General features: G+C 37.1%; 1 protein-coding gene and 1 pseudogene across 10 annotated transcripts in view; both read left to right on the top strand.

Annotated features, from left to right (window-relative positions):
* BCAS3 (BCAS3 microtubule associated cell migration factor) overlaps positions 1 to 27,760 on the top strand; it is a 489,419-nt gene that overhangs the window by 318,913 nt on the left and 142,746 nt on the right. The window lies entirely within an intron of this gene.
* LOC149998675 (small ribosomal subunit protein eS7-like) lies at positions 14 to 26,450 on the top strand (annotated as a pseudogene).

Genomic DNA, 27,760 nt, shown 5'->3' with positions numbered 1-27,760 from the left:
TAAGGAGAAGGCCATGTTCAATTTAAGCACCAAGGTCATGAAGCCCAAAGGTGAGAATCCAGACAGATCCAAGTGCAGCATCTCCCAGGCTCTGGTGGAGCTGGAGATGAACTCCAACCTCAGGGCCCAGCTACAGGAGTTTAATATCACAGCAGCCAAGGAAATTGAAGTTGGTGGCAGTCGGTAAGCTACTATAGTCTTTGTTCCTGCTTGACTGAAGTCTTTGCAGAAAATCCAAGTCTGGCTTGCACGTAATTTGGAGAAAAAGTTCAGTGAGAAGCATGTTGTCTTTATCACTCAGAGGAGAATTCTGCCTAAGCCAACTCAAGAAAGTCATTTAGAGAAGAAGCAAAAGCATCCCCAGTAGCTGCACCCTGACAGCCACATACTGTATGGTCCTGGAGGACTTGGTTTTCCCAAGTGAAACTGTGGACAAGAGAATCCGTGTGAAACTGGATGACAGGCAGCTCACAGGGGCTCATTTGGGTGAAGTCCCACAGAATTACGTGGAACACAAGGTTGAAACTTTCTGGTGTCCAACTGTAAACCAAATGACTAAATAAAATGTCGTTCTCAGTAAAAAAGAAAAAGTAATAATAATAATAATTGTGGGATGCACCAAAGCAGTATTTAGAAGGATATTTATAGCACTAAATGCCTGTACTATTAGAAGAGACGATCTCAAGTCAATGACCTCAGCTTCCGTCTTAACTAGAATAAGAATCAAAGTGGAAATCAATTAAATGAAAACAGTAGAGAGAATCAATGAAAGTTTAATATTTTTAGTTTCAACACCAAAAGTGTGGTTCATAAAATGAAAAAATGATAAATTGGATTTCAAGAACATCTGTTCTTATAATGATACTCCTAATGGAATATTGCACTCTGGGAGAAAATATTAATGGAAACCACACATTGGGAGAAAATATTTTCAAACCACATATCTGATAAAGGACTTCTATCCAAAACATGTAAATAAATAACCCAATAATAAGAAACAACCAAATAAAAAATTGGGCAAGTAGTTTGAATAGATTTCACCGAAGCAGAAATGCAGATAGCAAATAAGCGTATGCAAAGATGTTTAATGTCATTAGTCATTAGGGAATTGCCAATTAAAACCATGATGAGATACCACTATACACTTAGACTGTCTAATATAAAAAATACCAACATTACCAAGTCTTGGCAAGAACATACTGCACCTGAAGCTCTCACACACAGTTGTTGGAAATATGGATTCATACAAGCAATTTGCCAGTTTCTTAAAATGTTACATATACCTACCATATGACCTATCCATTTTACTCCTAAATATTTAATCAAGAAGAATGAAAGCATGTGTCTGTGCAAAGACTCATACATCAAAATTTATCTATAGCTATATTTGTAGTAGCTAAGAATGGGAAACAAATAAAAAGGAATGAATTTTTGATAAAGGCAATGACATGAGAGGATCTCAAAATTATTAAGGAGAAGGAATCAGACCAAATACATACTGTATAGTTTTATTTATATAAAATTCTAGAAAAGGCTAACAAATAAATATATGATAATAGAAAGCCAGTGAATGGTTTCCTAAATATAGAGGTGGGCTGAGGGGAGAGATGGATTATCGAGGGCCATTGAAGATACCTTTGGCAGTGATGGATATGTTCCATTATCTTGATTGTGGTGATGGTTTCCTGGGTAGATACACATGTCAAAGCATCATATTTTACCCTTTACATAAATATGCACAGTTTATTGTATGTCAGTTAAACTGCTGAATTTTTGAGGATGGCTATGAATACCCTTATTCTAAATTCTGTTCAGCAATTCTATTTTGAGATTTTTGGTTTAGTGTTCCTATTAATCCAGTAGGTTTTTCACCTGGAAGTTACACATTTTCTAGCCATTGTACCTACTTTGTTTTCAAACCCATCACTGTGTAATGAGAAAAGCAAATCCAGGGCGTTTTGATTCTGTACTAAACCAATAGAATGGATATATTCCGTAACACACGTAATAGCTACTAAATGAATCATCTTTTGTCTTACATTTCTACATGCTAAAATAAAGTAAACATTAGACCCTTGTATCTTTGAATGTTTAGGTTAATGTTTTCCTTTTGGACTCTCAGATACAGACTCAAATCCCAAACATTTTTGTAACTACCTACCAAATTGACAGGCTCTGGCTCTTGAATGTTTGGTGTGCTGTACCCCGCGGTCTGCCATCCTTTCCCCTGAAAGTCCTGCTTGGACATTATATTTCAAAACCTGTATTACAAAGTCTTTTATCCTTTTATTAGTTTAGTACTTTAAGCCTTAGACATAAGAAAGAAGACTATCAGTGAAAATCAATTGAAATGCAGTTAGATAAAGATCTGTTGTACTGGGCAGAAAGCGTAGTTGCAGCACAATATAATCAATTAGGGCCCTCCAGCTGCATACAGAGTTTTACCCAGCCAATCACTTTTCACACATTTCCTCCATTAGCCTGACTAGGGTTCTTTTTTTTTTTTTAATGTGAATTATGATGAATGAGATTGTTGTTATGAATATAGAGATGGGTCATTACCCTACAGAAACCAGACTGTGCTGGCGATTAGGGCTTTCTGCTCCTGCTATCAATAAAGTATAAATTTATCTGTCTCAAACTATCATTGGGAAGCCATAGTCATTGTTACCTAATTCACTTAACAATCTTATAATCGTAAATTGTTTTTGTTCATCTGGGTAATTTACATAACTTTGAAGTTAGTTGTGAGGGTGAAGGAATATAATTTGTCAAATAGCAGTGGGAAATTCTTATGGCTTAAAATGAAATATCCCTCAGGGATTTGTACCCCCAAATTTAACAACCTGGGATAGCCCTTTAAGATGTCAAAAAATAGAAATAATGAGTGATGCATACATATGCTACATGAAGATGCTGGTTTGCAAGTAATGAGCATCAGAAGTCCTATGGTTGTTAAATTCTGAAATTTTGTGACTGCTTTCCCTTGGCCTTGGTTGAGGAATTCAAGATGGGAAAAAGTGTTGTTGACTTTGGTTTTAATGCACTAAGTGACTGATGCATTATTTTTCAAATGGGCCAACCAGCCTAACATGAGCTTGTTTTGTAAGGGGAAAAAACTTAATTCTTAGAACACCGCCATGAGGATATATTAGTAGAGAAGGACCTGCTATAAACTATTAAGTTATAATCAAATTTGTTCTTTTTGTTGTTCTTAAAATAGCTTTGGTTTTGGTTTGGTTTTTGTTATAGTTTAACGTTTTCCTACTCTAACCTTCTACTGTCACAAAAAAGGCACTTTTCATCCTTCTCTGTGTAATACAGTGCCTCCATCACTTGGCTGTCACAGATTCAGTACGTGGACAGAAGAATTTCACTGTCTGCTAGGGTGAATAATTTTAATGTTATGTAGAAAAGTGGGAACTGATGCCTGATTGTGGTTGATACCAAAGAAAACTCCAGTAGAGATGCTGTTCTTGGAAGTTTAAAGTTAAGCAGGCCAGCCTTTGAGGTTCGTTAATGAAAAGACCTTTGTGTTTTGTGCCATGGGGGTGGGGGTGGAGTGCTCAGCACTAGAAGAGTTAATGAACACCAAGAGGGGTGCTCATCTTGTAGCTTTAGTGAGCTTTACTCTGTAAGCTTGATTACCACCCAGCCCTCTGTCTCTTGCTTCCCCCTTCAAGCACTGCAGGGACTTCATGGAGTATTAGTGGCATTTTGCCCAACATTGGCTTTAGGGAAATCATTCTACAAGAAAGAAAAGCAGGAAAACAATCTGTCTGCTGTATGAGGTGATTAACACAAGAATAACCTTAGGAGCTACAGAGGGCAGGAGGGAGTGTCTGTCCTTACTGGAAATTTGCAGGTGAAATGTCACTGTCCCTTTCTTAAATCCCAGCTTGTCCCAGGCCTAGTGGCATCCATCATCTAGAACTCGGATACTTTCAGCAGGATATTCAGTTGTATATCGTGGGGAGTCCTTTGTATTTGCTGTGATACTGACATTTAATAAAAATATCTTTGAAAGCTGTAGCTTTCTGGGACTTTTTTAGAAACATACTTACACAGAATTGCTATGAAGTTGATTCTCAATGTTGAACATATACTAGTGTCTTAGATCAGATTCCATGCTCCCTGATTTGCCAAACATCATTAAGTCATTAGTGTAGGCGACTTGTTGGGAAGGACCGATTAAAAGCTCAGAGAAGCCCTTGTGTACATTTTTATATTAATCCCAAGAGCTTTATAATATTCTCTTTTCTTTTACTAATGAGTGCTCTGAGAAGATATATATTATTTCATTTTAAAAAAAATCTTGGAAGATAAACCAAGAAAATGATTATGGCCACAGAAAAGAGATTAAACTATTCAGCTAACAAGAAATAATAAGTAAATAGAGCCAACATATTGTTACATTGGGAACCATTGGGGAGAAATAGTGTGGCTTAACATTTGACCCCGTTGTTGTCATAGGATGTGAGAGAAACAGTGAAAGTTGTCACTTGTCCCCAGCATATCCCAGAGCTGATTGTCAGGTCACCTGAAGAACGGCGCGTCTTACACGTATGAGTAAACAACTCGGGGAGACTACACAAGTGCTGGCTCACACCTCTGCCTGTATCAGAGTGTGCTTGTCCCGTGCTCTGTGCCTTGCAGTGGAACAGGAAGCAGCAGTCCGACCTCACAGGTGGCTTGGCCTGCAGTGGGCTTTTTATTCAGGAACAGAATGAAATGGTGGGTAAATAAGATGACAATGTAGAGTCCAAGGATAGAATATAAACTCCATGAGGCTGGGCCTTGTCTTCTGTCATTGAATTGCCAGCAGTTAGAACAGTTTCTGGCAGGAAATGGCAATTTGATATAAAATTTTAATTAATTAATGGCATGACTGATGAGGAACAAGAGATGATTAGATCCTGGCATGATATGAAGAGTGAGGTATGAAGCAGAGGAATGTTCAGAGGGAATGCTCAATTAATTGTCTTTCCCTTATAGCCTTGAAAAATGAAACCCTGCTTCCACCCCTAAGCCTAGGTGCTCATTGATCTGATTTCTGTCTCTATATGTTACTTGTCTTTTCTACAGGTTTTATATACACAGAGTCAGACAATATGTAGTCTTTTGATTCTGGCTTGATAGCATAATATTTTTGAGTTTCATTCCTATTGAAGGATGTATCAGTACTTAGGTCCTTTAACTATTTTTATTCTTATTTGGAAGAATTTATTATTTAAAAAAAAAATTGAGAGGACTTCTGGCCAAGATGGAGACCTAGACAGACACGCTATGTCTCTCTCCACAACAAAGAAGGAATACAACTACCTCAAAACTAGAAACAACCAGAAGTTCCAGAAAATCGAGCTGCATGGAAGTCCAACAAACAAAGATATGAAGAAATACTCATCCACACAGGTAGGAGGGGCAGAGCTGGGGTGGAGAGGACGCAGTGTGGTGGTGGCAGCAGCAGCAGCGACAGCGGTGGCAGCATCAGGCCGGCAGAAAGCGCAGTCACACATTTTAAAAAGCAGGGAGGGACAACTGGGGAGCACTCCCAGCACCAGACCAGACCATGCAGCTCATGGTCCCAGCCCCGGGGAAAATCAAGCCTCATTGCTTTTGACTGTACAAACCAGTGGGGGTTGGGGCGGAGGAAGAAACTGCCGGTCTCTCAGCAGAGTCTGCTTGTTTAAAGGGCCCCCATGGTCCTAGAATGTCCGCAGACCCACCCACTCTGGGAACAACAGCCAGGGCAACAGCTAGAGAGGCGCCAGTCCCATACAGAAGTGGGAGAAGTGCCTGCAAAGGGGGCGAGTGCTGAGCAAGCGGCATTGTTCCCTCTCAGACTCCTCCCCCACAAACAGCACTACAACGTGGTGAAACGGGTTGCCCTCTACTGACGAATCCCTAAGGCTCCACTCCTTACAACGTAAGAGGAACGATAGCTCTACCTAAGACACAGAGGCAAACAAACACAGGAGCCTGTTAAGATGAGGAGACAGAGAAGTATGGCCCAAAAGAGAGAACGGATCAAGGTTCCAGTGGGAGAACTAAGTGACGAGGAGATAGCCAACCTCACAGATGAAGAGAGACAACCTAGCAGATGCAGAGTTCAAAATACTGGTGATAAAGATGCTCACAGGCTTGACAGATATGATTAAGTATGGCAGACACATAAGGGAAGAAATGAAGGCTATGCTAAATGAAACAAAGGAAAATACACACAAAACCAATGGTGAAGGGTCTAAAACCAGGGTTCAAATCAATGATTTGAAACATAAGGAAGAAAAAAACAGTCAACCAGTACAGAATGAGGAAATAAGAATCGAAAGAAATGAGGAGAGGCGCAGGAACCTCTGGGACAACTGTAAGCATGCCAACATCTGAATCATAGGGGTGCCAGGAGGAGAAGAGGAAGAGCAAGAAATTGAAAACTTATGTGAGAAAATAATGAAGGAAAACTCTCCAAATTTGGTGAAGGAAATAGACATACAAGTCCAGGAAGCAGAGAGTCCCAAACAAGCTAGACCCAAAGAGGACCACATCAAGACACATCATAATTAAAATGCCAAAGGTTCAAGACAAAGAGAGAATCTTAAAAGCAGCAAGAGAAAAGCAGAGAGTTTCCTACAAAGGGATGCCTATAAAACTATCAGCTGATTTCTCAAAAGGAACTTTGCAGTCAAGAAGGGACTGGCAAGAAGTATTCAATGTGATGAAAATCAAGGACCTATAACCAAGATAACTCTATCCAGCAAAGCTATCATTTAGAATGGAAGGGCAGATAAAGTGCTTCCCAGACAAGGTAAAGCTAAAGGAGTTCATCATCACCAAGCTATTATATGAAATGTCAAAGGGACTTACTTAAGAAAAAGATCAACATTATGAACATTAAAATGACAACAAACTCATAACTATCTACAAATGAATCTACAAAATAACAACAAAATCCAACTAAGCAAACAAGAATAGGAACAGCATCATAGGTATGGGGATCATTTGGATGGGTATCAGCTGGGAGGGGGGAGGGGGAGAAATGGGGACATGGCGCAGGGATTAAGAAGCATAATCAGTTGGTACAAAATAGGGCGAAGTTAAGAATAATATAGGAAAGAGTGAACCCAAAGAACTTACATGCACGACCCATGGACATGAACTAAGGGGGGTGGGATTACTGGAGGGAAGTGGGGTACTGGGCACAGGAGAGCAAAGGGGAAAAGATTGGGACTACTGTAACAAAATGATAAAATATACTTTTAAAAAATTGAATTTAGTAGGGTGACATTGGTTAATAAAATGATACACAATCCTGTGATACATCGTCTGTACATTGCGTTGTGTGTTTCCCACCCCAAGTCACCATATACCCTTTGCCCTTTACTACTCCCTTCCCCACCCCACTTTCCGTCTGGAAACCACCGTACTGTTGTGTCTGTGAGTTTTGTGGCCGTGGGCCCTTTCATTTTAGCTGTTTTGGCCTTTATCTTGGCTTAAGTTTTTGGGCGCTGTCGTGGAACACCAGCTTCCACTGTGACTTTCAGTGTCATTTTTGAAGGGTGGAGTTTTTTGTTTGTTTTAATAAACTGACCTTCCCTGTGTGTTCATGCTGGTTGTAACTTGTTGAAGGAAATGTTTTCTTAATAGAAGAACCTTCCTTCAAGGCCCTCCTATTCCTTTTCTCAAGTATTGAATGTAATTTTTAAAATTTTGCTATTATCGTTTTCCATGAATAAGTTCTATTTCATTCTTAAAATGTATAGTTTCTTGCTTTTCAGAAAGAACACATTCTTTTTAAAGTTGCCCTTTCACATGTCAGTTGCCAAGCGGTCCACTATAAGAAAATTTATTATCAAGAGCTCGTAAGCACAAAATCATAAACCTGATCTTAAGTGTGGTTTTTAGGCAAATACCTTTTTACTATGTTGTTCCAAATAAGTAAAAAATTTCTCTTTATCTCTGTAGTTCAAAATAAGTAAATTAATTTAATTTAATTATATTGATAAATAATATATTTTAATTCATATGAAGCTTCAAGCTAAATATTGTTTAGCAAACTCATAAAAATGCCATAACCATATGTTTGTTATTTTTCTACATGAGGTTTGCTGAGATTAATAACAATTAAAAAGTAATTTACCTCTGGGAAATCACAGGTAAAGTTACACAAAAATTAATTCTAAATGGGATCATAAATCTCAAGAGTGAGCTAAAACTGTAAAGCTTTAAAAAAAATAGGAGCATATCTCTTTGTTCTTAAATTAAGCACAGATTTTTAGACAATTCAAAACCTTGAACCAATAAAAATTATTGATATATTGAACTACATAAAAATTTTTTAACGTCTGCTCTTGCAAAGTCACTGTTATGAAAATGAAAAGGCAAGCCACAGACTACAAGGAAGTCTTCGCAGAACATACACAGTCGATCCTCTTATTCCCATAATCCTTATTTGTAAATTCACCTACTCACTAAAACTTAATTGTGACCCCAAATCAATACCCACTTGCTGTGCTTTCGTGAGCAGACATGAACAAAGCTGCAAAAAATTTTGGTGGCCTGACACAGACTTCCCCAGCTACCTTTGAACTAGGCAACACTCACTCCATCTTCTTGTTTCAGCGTTTATAAACAAACGTTCTTTTTGCCATCTATTTAGCGTTGTGTTTTTTGGATTTTTTGCACTTCTTGTTGGTGATTTCACTGTTTAAAATGGTCCCGGGCATCGTGCTGAAGTGCTAAGTAACCAGAAGGCTGTGATGTGCCTTATGGAGAAAATGTGTGTGTTCCATAGCTTAGTTCAGGTGTGAGTTACAGTGCTATTGGCTGAGAGTGTGCCATGTTGGTTAATGAACAATAGGGTGCATATAGAAAAAGGATGAGGAAAAATTCGCTGATCAGTACATGAGGCTGCTCTGGAAAGTGCTGGAATGTGTGACAAAGATATATGGAAAAGGTGGAAAAGCAGCTAAATTTGTGGATTTAGGAGATGACAATTGTAATGGACAGTACTGTTTTGAGGCTGAAACCCAAAAAACTTTACTATCACATTACCCAGGAGAACATTGTACCCTTATTGGCTAGTGCTGACTGGTTTGCAAATTTCAAAAGATAACACAGCAGGAAAAATGCTAAATGCAATCAAGGCAGGTTCTGCAGATCAGGAGGTTGTTGAAGAATCTTAAAGATATCTGATAAGTGTTAGAACAAGCCGGATAAGGAGGTTTTCAGTGCTTTTGAGACTAGTTTTCAATGCTGATGATACATTAGGAAATGAACCACATAATGTAATTGGCATTTTATTTGACAAAAATGTGGTGACCAGAGGCTCAGAGGAACCTCACTCTGTTTTTCCCCTAGGAAATTTCAGTATTCGCTAATTCAGTGTTCACAGTGACTTTATAGAACATAAATACTACAAATAACACAAATTGACTATTTGATAAAGAAATCATGTGAAAACTATGGAAAGAATTCTTATAACTTAATAATGAGTAAAACAACTCAATTAAAACATAGGCATTTGAACAGATACTTAGCCAAAGAAAATAAAGTGACAAGTATATAAAAGACAGTCATCAGAGGAATGATACTATATGCTATTAGAATGATTAAAATTTGAATGACTAATAATACCAAGTGTTGAAGATGTGGAGAAACTGTGGAATTCTTATGTTATTGCTGGAAATGCAAAATGCTATAGCCACTTTGTAAAATAGTTTGGTAGCTTCTTATAAAGTTAAACATATATCGACTATATTATCTCATCATTCCACTCATAGGTATTTACCCAAGAGAAATGAACACATGTGTTTATACAAAGACTTGTACCTGAATGTTCATTGCAGCTTAATCCATAATAGTCAAAAGCTTGAAACAAACCAAATGTCCCTCAGTTGGTGAAGGGATAAAAATATTATTAGATCCCTATTTAGTAATACAAGGAATGGGGTGGCAGATTGATACACACAGCAACATGGATGAATAGTAAAAGCATTATACTAAGTGAAAAAAGATAGACATAAAACACTACATAACACATAATCCATTGATGTGAAATTCTAGAAAAGGCAAAAACTACAGAAATAGAATGCAGATCAGTGATCATCAGGGGCCAGGAGTTGGGGAAAGGGAATTGACTTCCAAGGGGCATGACCAGACTTTTTGGAGTGATGGAACTGTTCCATATTTTGTTTGTGGTGAGGAGTACATACTAGTATATATGAACAACAACAAAAAAAACTTCACCAAACCCACACTTAAAATGAGCAAGTTTAGTTGAAGGTAAATTAATGCCCCTTTAAAGCTTTTGAAAACAACAACAAAACTCCTTACCAAAACCTATAAAGACCAGCATAATAAAACTTGTGCCTACTATTTCAACTAAAAAAAAAAAAAGTTTTATTGTATTTGAATGTATAGGCCTTTAGTGCAACAAAAGGGGTTATCTCCATTTAAACCAGTAGTAATTAAAATTTGTCTTTCTTTGAATGGCTAATGGTTTAAATACTTATTCATATTCCAATATGTTCTTCTCTTCCATGACCATGCTATGACCTCTAAAAACAAAAGTTAGAGATCGGAAGTAACTAACTGACAATTACAGTGGTTGATACACTCCAGTTTAAATAGAAGTGTCCTTGGTTAAAATATGGTTCATTCATCGGTCAAACTGTCCTTATTTCCTTTAATTGAATTAAGATAGACAAATGAGAGATGTGTGCAAGACAGAAAAAAAATCCTTTCACACATCACTGTAATCCTCCCTCTGAGTGTAAAACGAATCAATTAAGAGCATGTCAAAACATCTTTTCCTCTTGACCAACTTTAAACCAGAAGACATTTTATAAAATTAAAAATTTGAGTCAGAAATGGAGAGAAACTTGTTTTTTTTATAGTGAAACATAATTTAATTTTGTCTCTGAGAATTGTCGATTATATTATTTTATATGCTCTTGTTTGCCTACAGATTATAAATTTGTGATAAAAAGCCTTAGTTTTTCATTTCATCTTCAAGTTGGAAATACCTAATCATAAGAAATACAAGATATAAGAAAATATACAATTCACAGTAGTGGTTACATCTGTACATCTACTTGGGGAGGGGTATGGTAATAGGATGGAAGGTGAAATAAAATTTTTATTTTTCCACCTAATAGCCAGCTATTTTTGAAAAATGTGGTGTCCTTGCTCTTCCTATTTCATTGAATTGTTATTTACTTGTACTATATCTTGTATGTGGGTTCATTCACATTCTATGAAGTAACCTGTATATGAAGGTTTATTTTATTGAAAGTAGTTATCTGTCCCTATATTTCCCCTTTATTTCCACTAGTGTATACACGCAAATTTATACTGCTTAACTCTGAGCCTGCTTTCTGTAATTCATATTTTTTCACTTAAATGTTTTTTTCCTGCTCTCTGAGTTTGATCATAGATATGCTCATAATTTGTATTCTTTGTTCATTTTAATTTTTGTTTTAATACTATTTTATTTTTAACAGGTTCAAAATTCAAAACATACAAAAGGTTACATAGTGAACAGTCTTTCTTCTACACTTGCCTCCAGCCACCCAATTCTCTTTGAAATCAATAATATTACCAGTTTCTTTATCCTTCCAGAAATCTTTTACGCAATATATATTTTTTGAGCAGGCGGGACTGAAGCAAACCTTATTTATAAATTAAGGGTTTCCAAATTTCCATAATATTGAAGTGCTGTCACTTTCTACATGTTGATTTTTTTAAAGAATCAACTTTCCAACATCAACTGAATCCAAGACTTTAAGCTTTATCAGAGACATCAAGATAGAGATTTTAAGAACTTACTCAAAATATTCTGAGCATCAGGCTTTAGTGTTTCCTAGCTCTGGACTTCTTGTCTGTGATGTGTTCTAAGCTAGAATTCTGGCATGTCTGTGAAACCCCTCTTACCATTTATCTTTCAGTGTAGACCATGTCAGAGGGAGAGAGCATGGAAATAAATTATTGAGTAGCACTGATCACCAATACATGTGGCTTTTCCCTTTCTTAAACAAAATTTCTTCTACAATTCCCAAGAGCTGAAAATAAGAATTTTACTTCCCTCTTCCAAAATAAATAAATTAATTAATATTTTAAAACACAGGAGAGGAAACAAAAGTCCAGAAAAATATGCACAAACATGTTTAGGGTTATTTATTTATGGCTTTGCTCATTGGTAGTATATAGTGTGTCACTTGTCATTAGCAGTAACAATTTCAGCACGTTGTGTTCTCTTTTTATTTACTCTGGTGGCAACATGTTTCTGACCAGGGCCACTGGCTGTGGGTCAACAGGTCAGTCTTTGAGGTTAAGAGTGGATGGGGTCATTTGCTATTAACCTAAGATTAGCAATGAAGGTTTTTTTTTTTTCTTGTCTTTTTTTTCCTTTTAAGCAGATTTCCTCCTATTTGTGTAACACACCAAATTAATCTTGCTCAATTTTAGAAGAATTTTTTCTTTCTGCTCTATATTTTATTTATTCAAATTTTATAAAGATATTTTTTCTTTAAATCCAGATCTATTCCTATCCCCTTTTCCGAATCCATGAACTATTTTAAAGATTTAAAAATTTCTTATCTTTAACATCCATTTCCCAGTGTACAAATGCTATTTCCTATACTTTTGAGGTTTTTCTCCCTCCACATATTTACACACCAAACTAACAAATGCACAGCAGAAAGTTAGGATTTCAGCGATGCATTCTGCTTTGAGATGGTCTTTCTCCTTGCTATTCTTGAGATTAAACAATGGCCAACTCCTAAACTAGCAAGTTTTATTGTTGTTATTGTTGTTTAACTTTTGGGATCTATTTATTATTTGGTGTCCTGCTCTCTGAAATCTTTTTCTCTTCACTCTTCAGCAAAAAGAATCACCTGTTAAAATGCAGTATCATTCGTCCTTGTCTAACAAGTGTTCTCTGTGGAATTACCCTGTGAGAATTTCCACACAATTTCTAGTGTCTGTTGTGGTATAAACCACAGTCTGCTTTAGGAGCTAAGTCAGCACTAGCTAGGTCTTTACCAAGGTTGTTTCCCTTACATCTCGGCCCATTTGATTACAAGAAAGAGATTTTACTTGCCTTTAAAATGCTTTATTGCTATTGATGATTTACTTTCTTTCTATAACCTTAGCAGTAGGTCTTAGCCTCTGAATAAGCATATAATGAATACATTATGGGTGCGAGGTACAACAAACAGGGAAAGGTACTTAATGTGGACTTCTCAGAGTGCAGAGTTGACCTCGATGGATAAAAAGGAATGGAAAGTAAAGTATGTATTTATATGTATATGTATACATATGTATAAATTTCAAATATATTAAACCTATGATAATAGAGAGATTAAAATCAACTGTATTTCTAATATGTAATATTATACTGTAAAGAATAGCAAACCTCACAGGGTATGTTTCTAAGTTCCTTTGCATACTTGGAGTTGAGGTAGGTAGAGCATATTTAAGGAAAGCTTTCTACAGGATTAAGTGTTGATTTGATTGCATTACATGTAGAGAATATAGCATAAGTGAGGGTACAGAGGCAAGAAGAGCCATGGTATATTCAAAGGGTGAACGAAGAGATTGACGTTGTCATGACAAAAATTCCTAGGCAGGGAACTGTAGGAGATGAACCAGAACAGCATGTGTGTTAGTGAAGGAGTTTGGACTTCATCTTGTAAGGAATGGAGAAGGTTTTTAAGCAGAAGAGAAGTGAAATGGTCCGGCTTGCAATTTAAATGCAATTTGATAGCTGTAGAAAAGGCAGATTTTAAGGAAGATTAAGACTGGAGTTAGTGAGACCACTTATAGTGTTGACCTGACCTAGGGCAGTGGCAAATGGAAAAGGAAGGGAAGGGGAGGAAAGGGGAGGGAAGGGGAGAGAACGGGAGAGGAGGGGAGGGGAGGGGAGGGAAGGAAAAGAGAGGGGTAGAAAACTGAGAAGTGGTCAGCAGTAAAAATTTGCTGGCATGCTGATGGGATATCAGGCATGAGGAGGAGAGAGGAGCTTAATATGAATCCCAAGTTTGGGTTTGTGCTATTTGAATGGAAGAGAGGGATATAAGGGAAGCAACGTTTATTGGGAAACTTAATACTTTTCATTGTAAGAATGTTGAAATTGAGTTACCTATGAAACCACCGAGGCAGACAGCCTGACCCTGAGTAAAAATTTGGGAATTATCAGTAGTGTAGATGAAAGAGAAAGGAAATGGAGTGAGAAAAATAGTGGGTCAAGGGCAGACCCTGCAAATCAACAAGATATAGGCTCGCAAAGGATGCTTTGTTTAGAAGGCAGTGTCAAAGAAGCAACACTAGAACCTAGAAAGTACAGTGCCACCAGAAGTCATGGTGGGTTACGGGTGGGGGATTTCAATAGCAGTGTCATTAAATATAGGATAGAAATAGGATGATAAGGATAGAGATATACGTTGGATCTAGCAATTAACAAATGATTAGAGGCATTAGCAAGAAGAGTTTGAGTGTAGCAGTAAAGGTGAGAGCTACACTACTACAAATTATAGAGCAAATGGAAATGAGTAGGAGGTAAGAAAATTGAACATGGGATAGCTCTTCTTTGATGTCATTTTCAAGAGAGAATATTTTTTTCTTTTTAAAACTTAAGTGTACTTATGGTCTGAAAAGGAGAGTGCAGAACTGAGGATGAATTAGAAATAGAAGAGAGATTGGATGCCTGACAGAGCAAGATCCCAAGCAAGCAGAAGGATTGGGCTCAAGACTGTGAAAAGAAGGAAGCTCACATTTATGTCATAGGAAGTAATAGCTCTGGATGGATGGGGAGACAGATATATATTTAATTTTAATTTTATTTTTCAAATACAGTTGACATTCATTATTTATATTAGTTTTAGGTATACAGCATAGGGGTTTAGACAATTATATAATTTTACAAAATGATCCTCAAGGTCATTCTAGTCGGATGGGGATATATTTGCATTTATAGACAATCAGTTGAGGATCAAGCTTGTTTCTCTCTTCTCTTGCTTTAAGAGTAATTAATTCCTCCCATCTCTGCATAATTTTTACTCTTTGCAGATATATATGTATATATTGTCCTACAGCAATAAAAAGTGTAATACCATAATTATAAAAATGAAAATATAGGTTAACCATTAACATACTTCCAAAGTTAACATTTTGGTATAATCTTTCACTTCTCTTCTATGTATAGGGGTGTATTTTTAAGTGACTATGTAGTATTCTGTAATTTATTTAAAGTCTCATGTTAATGAATATTTTTATTGTTCCTTTGCTTTGTTTTGCTATTATTGGTTTGGTTTTTTTTTTTTTGCTTTTATCAACAATGAATTTCTTGTGCATTTTTCTACATTTATGTTATTATTTACCCACGATAAATTTCTAGAGGTAGAATTGCTCCTGACTCATTGAGTATTTTTTCTTTTAAGGCTTTTAGTGTATATTGGCCAGATCATTTTCCAAATGAAGTGTCAGGGTTGCACTGCCATATAAGTATGAGAGAATGATTTCTCCTTACTCTCTTAACGTTCTCTCAACTCGACCTGTTTGCCAACCCAATATGTAAAAGTGATATCTTTTGCTTTAAGTTTGCATTTCTTCGATGTTGAATATTTTCATTTTGATCATTTAAGAGGATGTACTTTAATATGAGTATTTTCCATTCATTACTTGAATAATTAAGAATATAAGGAATTGACTGTGGCTGAGTAGCTCAGCTGGTGAGAGCGTGGTCCCAACATGCCAAGGTTGCGGGTTTGATCCCTGGTCAGGGTGCATACAAGGATCAACCAATGAATGTGTAAGTAAGTGGAACAACAAATCGCCACTTCTGTCTCTCCCTCCTTCTCTCTCTAAAATTGATTTTTTAAAGAATATAAGAAATTAATTACAATTATTATAAATTATAAGAAATTGTTTGAGCGTAATAACTTTTTAACATGGCCTGCATATTTAAGTGTCCATGATGTAAATAAGGCTCTTCTGGCTTAGAGGAAAAATCAAAAGGTGATTGACTTAGAGACCACAAAAAAGTTGGTTGGGTGAACTTTTTCCATAAAGATGATGTTATAAGACTATACCTTGGTGATAAACTATTGGAAAAATAAAAAGAAAGAGGAAAGAAAATTTAGAAGACATGGCAAATCTCAAAAATAAGATAGACATCTCTGTGAGAGAGAAATGCCAAGAGGTAGAGACTACAGATGTCAATGTCTGAAAGACGGCTCCAGTGGTCCGGAAGTCGGCTGCTGCAGAGTACTCCGTCTGGGGCCCACTAGTGTCTTCCAAAGGACACTAATTAAAGGTGCTTCTAACTGATGCCAAAGCTAAGGCCTATGTGAAACTGCATGTCTAGGGAGGTAGGAAGACAAAGATAACCTTAGGAATGAAGCTAAGCTATCCACTCACTCATTTTCTGATTTGGATTTTCTCCAATTATTACCAAGAATTGGACCCCCTAATTGCGTAATATAAGACCAGATTCTGGACTGTAGTTCTCGGGATTCTGTGGAGGCAGCCATTAAACAGGAAGACATGGAGTGGTACACTCTTAGAGAAAGTGAAAGGAATTCACTTTAACTCCCACTTAAGATGTGCCTATAAATAAAATGTCAAAAATCTGTAAAATAATACATTAATATCAAGAAAAATAGACAATAAAGTCAGGAAATAGGAGATAAATTCATGCAGATCAAAGCAAAATAATAGAACAAACCAGGGGAAAAATTTCTTTGTATTCCAGATCCTCAGAAGGATAAAGGAATGGCTTTATAAAATAAGAGATCATAAAACAAAAGCTAGCAGAAATGATACAAAACAAGTGGCTATGAAAAAGAATCCCTTCAAAATATTAGCAATAAAATAATTATCTCAAAGTTTTAAAACTCAGTAACAATTTTAAACTGTATTTTTGAGTAGTAGTTCCCTGAAAGCAGCCTAGAGAGATAAAAAATGTGAGATAGTTAAGAAACAAATTTAGAAACTTCAATATATATCTAATCAGAGTTCTAAAATAATTAGAATGATTATAAAGTGATGTTCACATAAGAGAATTGACGAGGTTTAGTACTCAGAATAAACATATAACTTGAATGTCGGGCAGAATATACATTAATTCATATCTACGTACTTCATAGTAAAATTGATGATCATTGATTTTTAAAAAGGTAACAGCAAGAAAAGACATATTACCTACATAGATGTCAAAATTAGATAGTAGGCTTCTATTTGGTGGTATTAATTAATACCAGGAGACAATAGGGTAATACTCCAAAGTGCTGAGCAAAAGTGATTCTTAAATTACAATTCTATACCCAGCTAAAATTATCATTCAGTACTTTCCCCAGTAGCAAGTGTACCACTGCCTTGCTCTTACTGGGGGAAGAAAAATTGTTTTTGGATGTACTTCACAATGAAAATGTGAATGCAGAGGGAAATAATAATATACAATATACAGAATTATGTTGGTAATTAACTTTGAATGCTATAATAATAAAATAATAGTACCTTTTATATTATACTTTAGTCGTATGAAACTAAAACCCCAGACTAATGACGAGGAAGATGGGACGTTCAATGGCAATTAAAGCATGTTTAGGACACATATTGTGATATTGAGTAATTTAGGGAAATTTTTAGTTCAGTATGATAAAAATTAAGGGTAAACCATTAATAGAAATGCATCTTTAGCTTCCAAATATATAAAGGGACAAAAATGATTATAGAAAACTATTAGTGCAAGATAAGGCAAGGAAGTACAACAGATCATGAAAAATAAGATGGTAGGACTAAGCCTCAATATATCAATAATCAAAGTTAATATAAAAGATAAGGGATATGATATTGAATTTTTAAAAATCTAATTATATTATGCTTAGAAAAAATTTATATCTGGAAATTGTGTCATTAGCTTGTACCACTGGTATGAAATTTTCAGTCAGGATATGCTGTAAGCAACAAATGGCTTCATTTTCTTTTCTTCATTATTACAAAAATATTTGCATCAGAGACAGAAAATATTGCCTTCTAATGTCACAGATTTTTGTCATTAGTTAATCAGAGTTCATAGAATCTTCATAGGTCCCATCAGTAAATTCCCCCCACACTTGAAATTTTCAGTGTGCTAAAGCTGATTGAAATTCTGAGCTGCCTTTAAAGCAGTTCCAGACCTCAAGCTTCTGAGGATTTTTTAAAGATATACTAAGTTTGTGACACAAATTCATAGGCTAAATTTCCTTTCGGATTGTTTTTCAAAGACTGAAAATGCCAATGTCAAGAAATATTTTTTCTTTCCATCTCCTAGCTTGCCTGTTTGTGATCTATTCTATTCTGACTTCTAAGATGGGGTTCACATTTTAATTAGTTATATGGGTAGTCTCCATCTGCTATAGCCTGCCAGCCCGCAGGCTTGAAGGCGGAAGGAGAGAACCTAATACAGGACTTCTTTTTGACAAGCTATCTTGCTATTTTCCCTTTATAGTTAGGCTTAAAGTAATAATCTGTTGGCAATGGCTGAGTGATCCTGTGAATTATCAAATATTACAGATCTTCAGTTTTGTTGGGTGTGTCACTTTAAACATTAATGATTAATATCTTTTTCATTAAATATCTTCATTCTTCACATTTGCCATTTGTGCTTATAGCCACAAGGACTTAATACAGTTTCTGAAAGTTGTAAAAATCTGCTGTGTATTCTCTTATTCCCATTTAACTGCAGATGAGATATTGGTTGTTTAGGTTAAATTGTCCTTAAGGGATTATTTATTCCTCCCATTTCTGTGAATCCCCCTTCCCCAACTGTTCTCACCCTAAGAATATTTCTAAACATTCTACTGACTGTGACTAGGGTTATCCACAGATTAAACAGATTTATTTTGGTTGGTAGAGAGCATAAGAAATAATCTGATAGGATCTCTAGGAATGACTATTGGTAAGCCATAGTAATGATCAAAAAGCCCAAACTGATTTTTTATCTTTGTGTCCTGTTAAGGTATAAGGATGAAATTTTTTAATTTATGGGCATATGTACATAGTTTAAAAACTAAAAATATAACTGCATTTCACCTCCATATGACTATAGAGACAGTCGCCTCTGCAGATCTAGAGAACTTTTCAGGTTCATACATGTACAAGGGAAAACTCATTTGTTGCTGCTGGTTAATTCTTGATCTAGCTGAAATCACTGCAGCCTGAGAGAAACTATTCCACAACATAGTGAATCGCAGAATTTATTTTTTCAACTGATACTTCCAGTTCTGGATTCTGTGACATTTGCCCAAAGGGAAACACCGGTCCCTTGGATTACACTGTGCATCCATTGTCTGAACTGTCACAGCAATAGCGCGCAAAGCTGTTTGCATAGCGTGCTAACTCTATCAGGGTCAGTTCCAGTCTGTGGCCGCTAAAAATGAAAACCATGCCCCAGCCGGGACAAGAGCAGGGTCAACAGCTGGCAAAGGATATGGCAATCATTTATATAAATATGCTTTCTCAAGCCCACAAAAACAAAAAACCCCAACCTAACAGCTGGGAAGGGTTGGAAGTAGCCCCAAGGCTGGTTAGTCCCCTTCCAGATGGGGAGGTTAGACTGGGGCTAGCCAGCCTGCTCCACATAGACTTCCGATTCGCATTAGAAATGAAAGGAGGAGAGGAAAGGGAAAAGGAAGAAAGGCTACAAGCATGACTGCTCTGTTTTTCACCTAACTTAATCAAATAAGTGAAGACTTTCCGCGACGGAAGGCTTCCATTTATCGGCATTCACGCTGTTTTTTCTGTTTATCATAGTGTCTGATACACTTCTTAACTGCTTAAACAGAAAGAATATATGCTCTAAACTATAGTTTATATATAATGTCATGGTTATTTGTAGACAGATTGAAGAACCGATCTCAGATTTATGTCCTGTTTACATCTTCCAAACACTTATGTAGAACATTCAATGCTAGAGAAGATAATAATTGTGGTGTTGGCTTGCTCCCAGAACTTTATCCAAGGGATAGGGTTCATATTTGTAATTTGATTTACTTTATAATACATCGTTATTGCACATCTAATATATCCAACAGAATAACGAATACCATTTTCCTGAGTTCATCGTGAGGTTGCATTCCATGAGACAAAGTATTATTTTTATAACCTGTTGATGCAACAAGAGCCAAAGGTGGAGCGTGTATGACTTTCAAACTCTTCCAGAGTGACGGTGAAATAAAAGACACGGTGCTGATGACGAAAAATTTGCTGTCATTATTTAGAAATGTGCAGCCTCCTCCCAATAACGGAAAGTTCTGCTGCAGCCAAATTGAATGGCAAGCAGCACTTCCCTCCTCTCTAGCCTTCTATTTGCTTAAGGGGATGCTGACATAATGAATGCATTTTTTCAGGTGTAGAATGAGCTCATGATACCGGAATCCATAAAGAGGCATAAGTTAGGGTCTTTTGCCAAAATTGAGACGTTGTCTTAAAGAATGCACAGGTCTGACATAGAAGTAGTGCACTTTTCCTCTTGTAATGGTCTGCCGGAAACAAACGTTTTAGCTTTCCTCGTAGAATGTCATGATTAGAAGGCACTTCTGTGATCATCTTACCGCCAGAGCAGTGGGGATCACAGAGGCAGAATGTGCAGCCGAGGGATGCTGTGGACTCCTAGGCAGTTGTGCGTTTTCCAGCTGCATCCACACAGAGAACCCTGTCCTGAGGAGGAACAGCTCTAAGCCAAGCTGGGTAAAGACCTGTAGAAGACCGGGATTGTCAGTGCTATGTGCTGATTCCAGATAAACTCAGATTTTCTGTGGGATTGTACTTACTTCCCACTTTACTTTGTTCTGTGGCCCTGTAGTATCAAAGCAAGTGTTGCTCAAGCATCAACATTTTATTAGATGTTCTGATGGTTTCCAGGTTATGTGTTAGTTGGATATTTCCACAGATAAGTAGTAAGGTGCATGTGTGAGGACCGTGTTAAGAATCAATCCGCTTTATCTATTTAGTACTAGATTTTAAACATTTTGAAGGCAAGAAAACTGGGTCTTATTTATGCTTTTATCCACTGAGTCTTGCATAGATGATCAGTATGTAGTAGATGTTTGGTGATGTGGAATTCAAGTGCAGGAAACACTGGTTTTGAAATCATTCACTCATTTAAGTGTTTTCTTCTATTATACCTACAACCTAGGGGGGATGTTCTTCTTACAGTAATTCACATACTAGACCAGTTATGTTTTTCAGGAGAGTGGAAGTAAAACAAAGGTGTTTCTGACAAGTTATCTTCACCATTCCTGCTATCTCTAGTCTTTCACAGGCCACTTTGTCACTTCTGTGCACTTACATTTGGTTAACCTGTTTGATTTAAATACACTGTTCAGTTTGTCTCAAAACATTTTCTTAGCATTTGTCTCTGAATATTAAGTATAAAAACAAAGAGGTTTAGAGGTGTGCTCATAATTTTAAGAGCTAATGGTTTAATTTTCTGACTCTGAGAGTTTAAATGTTTCCTTAGATTGATGCAGATGAGTTTAACATAATGGGAAGTTTGAAAGGTGCATGTTTCTAGAGCTTTTAAGATAATGATACTAAGAAATCACTGATTCTTCCCTGATGACTAATGTCTTTACAAACTCAGAGGACTTTTAATACATTCTACCTTACTCTGATTACTAATAATATGTAACTGAAACAAATGTTTTCTCTCTTGTCTTTGTGGGGGGGGCGGGGGGCGGTATTCAGTAGAGGTTGTCCTTCCTGAATTTTGTTAAAGCAGCTCTGTATCTTATTTTTATTATTTTTTAACAAACGTTCCCAATCCATTATACATTATGGTTTGCTGGGATATACCAGGAAGATATTTCTTCCTTCCATTTCCTCTCCCTCTTTTAACCATGTATATGCCATGTACAACCTCATGATACATGTGTTTATATCTGTTCTGTTTTATAGAATGTATATGACACCAGCCAGCTTTACTTTCCTCTCCACACTGCCACAACTATAACTACTTCCCTCTCAAACATTAGAAAATCAGAAGGAGGAAACCAACGTGTAGTATTACATTTGTGACATCTTGACATGGTACTGACCACAACGTTCCTCTCTTAATTTAACAGCAAGTGGCACCTATCACAACCAAACTTAGGATGTGATTGCCACCATTGTTTATGTGTGCATGAGATTCAAAGTGGTTGTCTCATCATATATTCTTTTCCTTCTAATCTGTGGCCTGGTCCTGCTGTGTCCAAGATTTAGGACTAGGATAGTAACTACAATGAACAAGTCAGAAGAAATACTTTCAGGGTGGACCGATTTGATTTGAAATAGTGAATACAAAGAGTAATGACTTACTAGTACTATAACTTTTCTCAAACAACAGTGACAGGTTAATTTTGAGGGGGTCCCTATGATCTTTCTAAGTGCATTCATGCTGGTAATGTTGTCCTAAGCATTAGATCCTATCTCTACCCGTTTTCAAAAAGCCCAGTAAAGTTAGTTGCTTAAAAGTACCTGAAAACATCTTTCTAGACTTCCACCTTACTTCAGGCCCCTAGGGTCATAACCTCTTAACCTTATAGGTTATAGGTCTCTTGCTTTTTGATCTTTCTTGGTTCCTTCATTTTTGCCTACTTCCTCCACAACATTCAAGCCTTGTTATGTAAGGAAATTGGAAACACCAATTTTGGACGAGATAAGAGTTACCCTCTCTTTCAGAATCAGGGTAAAAGATGATTTTAAATAGAAACATGCTTGAGGGAAAAAAGTTAATAAAATTAACTACAGCATCCTGTTTAAGGCAGTTTGAAGTAGAACCCCTTCATTTATCCTCTTTAAAAAAAAGCTTAGAACTTACTGTTGACTTAGTGATAAAATTTTTATTTAGGTCACAACAAAACTTGCTTAAGACATAAGAGTCCAAGTGGTTTGAGTGAATGAGAAGTGGATTAATACCATTAGTTGGTTAGTTTATTATTCTTGCCCTACTGGTTAGTATGCTGTTTGATAATAGTAATGACTTATATTCGTGTGGTGCTTACTGTTAATCAAAGCATAATATTTATCATTTTATAGCCATAGCAACTTAATGAGAGAGAAATTATCTTTATTTCACAGTAAAGGAACCTCAGAAAAGGTCCTTGACTTGTCCAAGTCCAGACGGAGACTAAGGCAGAGCTGGTATGGAACGCTCGCCTCTGGGACCGATGATCCTTTGCATATCACCATTCCCACTGGGGAGGCTCTAGAAGTGGAGCAGATTTCTTTTGATTCTCAACTAGGGTGGTGAAATGATATCTTCAGTTGTTTGGCTGACTGGTTGCCTCTCATTATATTAGTATTTTTTGCTATTTTCTTCTTTCTGTTTTAGCCACTATTTGAGTTTTCTTCCTTTGCCACACCCATAGAGCCAGGTACAGTTAGACTGAATTTATAATCCTTCAAATGAAGAAACTTCTCTGAGTCTAATAATCAAGTACCGGGAAATGCACTTTTTTGATAGACTGTATCTCCAAACCCCTGCCTCAGCTTAAGAGTATGCCAGAAAGAAAGAAAGAAAGAAAGAGGGGAAGGAAGGAAGGAAGGAAGGAAGGAAGGAAGGAAGGAAGGAAGGAAATAGAGAAGGAAAGAGAAAAGAGAGAGAGAAGGAAAGAGAGAGAAAAAGAAAGAGAGAAAGGGAGGAAGAGAGGAAGAGAGAAAGGGAGAAGGGAAGAAAGGAGGAAAGAAATCTTAAATGGGATTTTAAAGCCAGGTTAGAAGCTCTGAGTCATTTTTAGCAGGACAGGTGTTTGTCTTTGATTCTTACTGAGGAAGTACAATGTACCCATTACCAGACAGCAAAAGAGGACAAATGGCAAAAAATCATAGGTGCACTTGTTTTTAAGTCTTATTAAAATTATGAGATCTTGCTTTAAAAAAAAAAAAACTAAGGTAGATTTTAATCCAAACCTCAAGTCAAACAATGACATCAGTATTTCTTCTCAAATGCAAACTACCTGACATTTGTAGGTATTTGCTAGTAGCAAAGTCAGAATAAGGAGGCCTGTGAATGATAATCATGCTTCTAACCCATATTAATCACTTACTTGTCTGACTCAGGATAGCACTTAAATGTGTGTGTGTGTGCGCGTGCGCGCTGAATTTATTTTGATTTTATCTGACTTGCCAGCTGACTAAGGGGGCAAAGAATGTAATGTGGAAACCATCCATTTCCACTGGAGTAAGGAGCCAGGAGGAATTCCTCAAGCTGAGAACATGAGCTGTGAGCAACATGTTTAAATAGCTAAATAGCCAAAGTTTGAGTCAAGTTCATTTATTTTGGGGGGTACACACTCTTCTTGGAGGCTTAAAGGAGCCCTTTTGACTTAGACTATAACATATGTGGTGCTAGAGGAAGTGAGAGACCTGAGGCCCCAGAGAGTTTGTGCCCAGGCTGTGGTTGATTGTGTGGCTCCCTCCATGAAGCATGTCCTCTGTTCGATCCAAAAAGGCCGTGACTTTTCACGAAAGGCTTCAGCGAAATGAGGGGAGCGGTAGGGGAAAGTGAGCTAACATTTTCTGAGTACTTCTTGTGTGTCAGACCCCATTCCAGGTACGTACAGTAGTATCACATTTACTTCTATCAGCACTCTTAGTAGGTAGTAATTTTTTATCCCCCTTTTGCAGATCGGGACACTGATGACATCTGAGATGACCTGACCGGTTGAACACAGCTAATAAGGCTGAGGTCAGGATTTGATCCCAGATCTGGCTCCACAGTCCCATGCTTTTCTCAATTGCCTTGGACCATCATTCAAAGCATTAGCTGGAGCTCTCAACAGAGAGTTGACTTGCCTTCTGATTCTCCTTGTTTTTCTGCTCTCTGCTGTCTGGGCTAATTACTCCATTAGTAAAAATAAGAATGCATTGGGCCCCAAATCTTGTTTGATCTTTGGGTAGCCCAAGTTCATTTTTCACAAAGTGAAGCTTTGGCATCGCCATGGGCCTGCCATCATGACAGAGGTGTGAGAGATGAGCTGAGAGTGTGTCTGACTCCGCGCCAACGCAGAGAGACGGCTCAGAAGTACATCTTCTGTTACTCTCACATGGTCTGGGTATTCAAAAGCAATAAAAGTAATGCATCACTTGTAGAAATAAACAGCCTGAATAACTTAAAACTAAGTCAGTAGCTTTTCGCCGTGAAGCTGACTCTTACGTGTCTGTGCTGTTTCAATTTAGGCAATCAAGGTCCTGTGTTTTCCCGAAGTAAGTTTATATTTATAGTATCAGCATTGTGACGAAGGTGGTCCGAGTCCTCCGCTGTGAATCAGGGCTCACATTAAATTATATGTGATTGCGGGAGAAGTTTGCTCATGCCCATGCTCTTCAAAAACAAATTTTTTTTGTACCTTCAGATCTAAAAAGAAAGAGTTTTCCTTAAATTTCAAGACTTCTTTTTTCTTTCTTTTCCTTTTCTTTCTTTTTTTTTAATGTAAGCACCTGCTGTCCATCTTTGGTCACTTGTTGGTTGTAATCAGTGGGTATGTGTTTTTGCTGTTCCACCTTTTTTTCATTCAATATTTGAAAAAAATCAACATTTTCATCTATTACTATTTTCTCGCTTTAAGAAAAATTTCAAGCCATTAATAATTATCTTTAGCTGATACCATAGTTTAAATGTGTAGTGACATTCTCTGTGTGGGCAGATGGAGTTTGATATAAAGAAAGAATATGCAGAGTTTTTTAAATATATTGATTTTAGAGAGCGAGAAAGGGAGAAAGAGAGAGAAACATCCATGTGAGAGAGAAATATCGATCGGTTGCTTCCCCTACTTGCCCTACCTGGGGATTTAATCCACAACCTAGGCATGTGCCCTGACCAGAAATCGAACCCACAACCTTTTTGTGTCAAGGACAGCTCTCCAAACAACTGAGTCCCACTGGCCAGGGCAAGAATATGCGGTTTTACAAACTCATGTTTGGAGTAAAGGTTAATGAAGAGAACTAGATGTAAATCCAGTTGGAAGAGCACTCTGCCTGGAGTGGTGGACGAGAGCCTTCCAGGGTCCTCCCTGCTCTTTCCCTTAGCAGTTCTTCGTTAGGGTTTTCTTTTCTTTTTGTCTTCCTGACTTTTGGGGAACAATGTGGCACAAAAGAGAGTTTATGAAGAACTTAACAGTTTCCACATTGCCATCTGTGTAAAATCACGAAAAGAATAATTAACAGATGTATCATCGATAGGGAGAACAGTGATCAAAAAGGGCTTGGAAAGGTATTTCAAAATGCATGGAAACTTTCCTTCTGTTCTTCTTTGTAAACTTTTTTTTCCCCAGGTTGAGTGTGAGTCTTTCTTTCCAGCTGGATGCTCCAGCTTTGTCCCTAGGACCAAAGGCTCCTCCAGCATCGCTCCACCGAGAACGTTTTCCTTGCCCTGGCGTCCTCACCGTGGCCTCCTAGAGGACAGTCAGCTCTGCCTTGTGGCCCGGAGCTAATTAAACGCATGGCCCGTCGGAGCTCCGAAGTGACGGAGGGGAAAGGGCAGGGAATGGAACCGAGAGATCACTCAAATGGGGTTCAAGCTGTGAACAGTGTCCAGCCCCTTCTTTCACAGCTGGGGTTTTGGCTGCGTGTCCTTTGGGTTGTTCAGCACGGTGACCTTGGCTGCCTGTGATTTACTAACTGTTTTACAAACATTTCCTCACTCTGGGAGGTTTGATATACTCTTCATCCCCCTCAGCTCACCAGAGTCACTCAGTGTCTGAGCCAAACCTGCCTTTGTTTACAACTTTTCCGGAAATTTTCACAGAGGGGGAGAAGAAAAACCCTCCCTCCTCTTCCAGTGTTTTATTTTTAAGTCAATACTTTCCCCAAGTTTATTTGTGCTCAAGCAAATTCTCCTACAAGGTATTGCTCTATATTCAAATGGGAATTGCTGCGTTTCTATAAATAGAATGAAGGTCATGTGAACGAGTTCAGGAAAATCTAGATATCAGATTTTACTGGACCTTTACATTTAGTTCACTATTTTTTGAAAATAATATTCCATGTTTGGATTTGTCTTTTTTTCCCACATTCATATTAGCCTGACCATTATGTGAAACACTGAATTTGGGAAACACTGAGTGGAATCTTTTAAAACTAAAATACCCATGTTAAAAATAACAAAATTTGTTGTTGCTTCATTACTGTAACTTTCTTAAAAACAGAGTTTATGGCCCTTACATTAAATATTTCTAGTGAAAACACGATGCCAGTGCTTTTTTCTTTAAATCTGATTTCCACTGCATTTAGTCTTCACAGTGGCTGAGAATGAAAAAACAAATGCCTTGGAACTTAATAGACATCAAAGATAATTGGAAGAAAAATTAACGAGTTAAGAAGTCCAATTCCATTTAAAACCAAAGGCTAACACTTAGTTCACACAAAGAAGAAATTAAGTAGAAGAAATTCTGACAAATGGGAAGTAGATCCCCTGTCTGTTCATTTTCCTGGCCTGCTGTTAAAATGGAGGCAGAGTTATAAGACTCTCTTATGAAAAAGTTACATTCTTTGAAACTTATCTGTCTGGGAAATACAAGAAGCATTATTTTTCTCTTTTTTACCTGTCAGGAAAAAAAAAAGAAAAGAAAAGAAAAAGAAAGGTTGAAACCAAAACCAAAAGAAAAAACAGAAACAGGTATTTCTTTCCTCCTTTTCTGTCTTTGAGAGCCAGAACAGACAGAGTATATTCTAAATTGCATATAGCCAGACACCAGTCTACTGATAAAATGTGTTTTAGGAAGGAAAAATTGTTTTATTTCAA

Source organism: Furipterus horrens, unplaced genomic scaffold (assembly GCF_987537825.1).
Source record: "Furipterus horrens unplaced genomic scaffold, mFurHor1.1.pri manual_scaffold_11, whole genome shotgun sequence".
Taxonomy (NCBI): domain Eukaryota; kingdom Metazoa; phylum Chordata; class Mammalia; order Chiroptera; family Furipteridae; genus Furipterus; species Furipterus horrens.
This window is presented reverse-complemented; position numbering and strand designations above follow the sequence as displayed.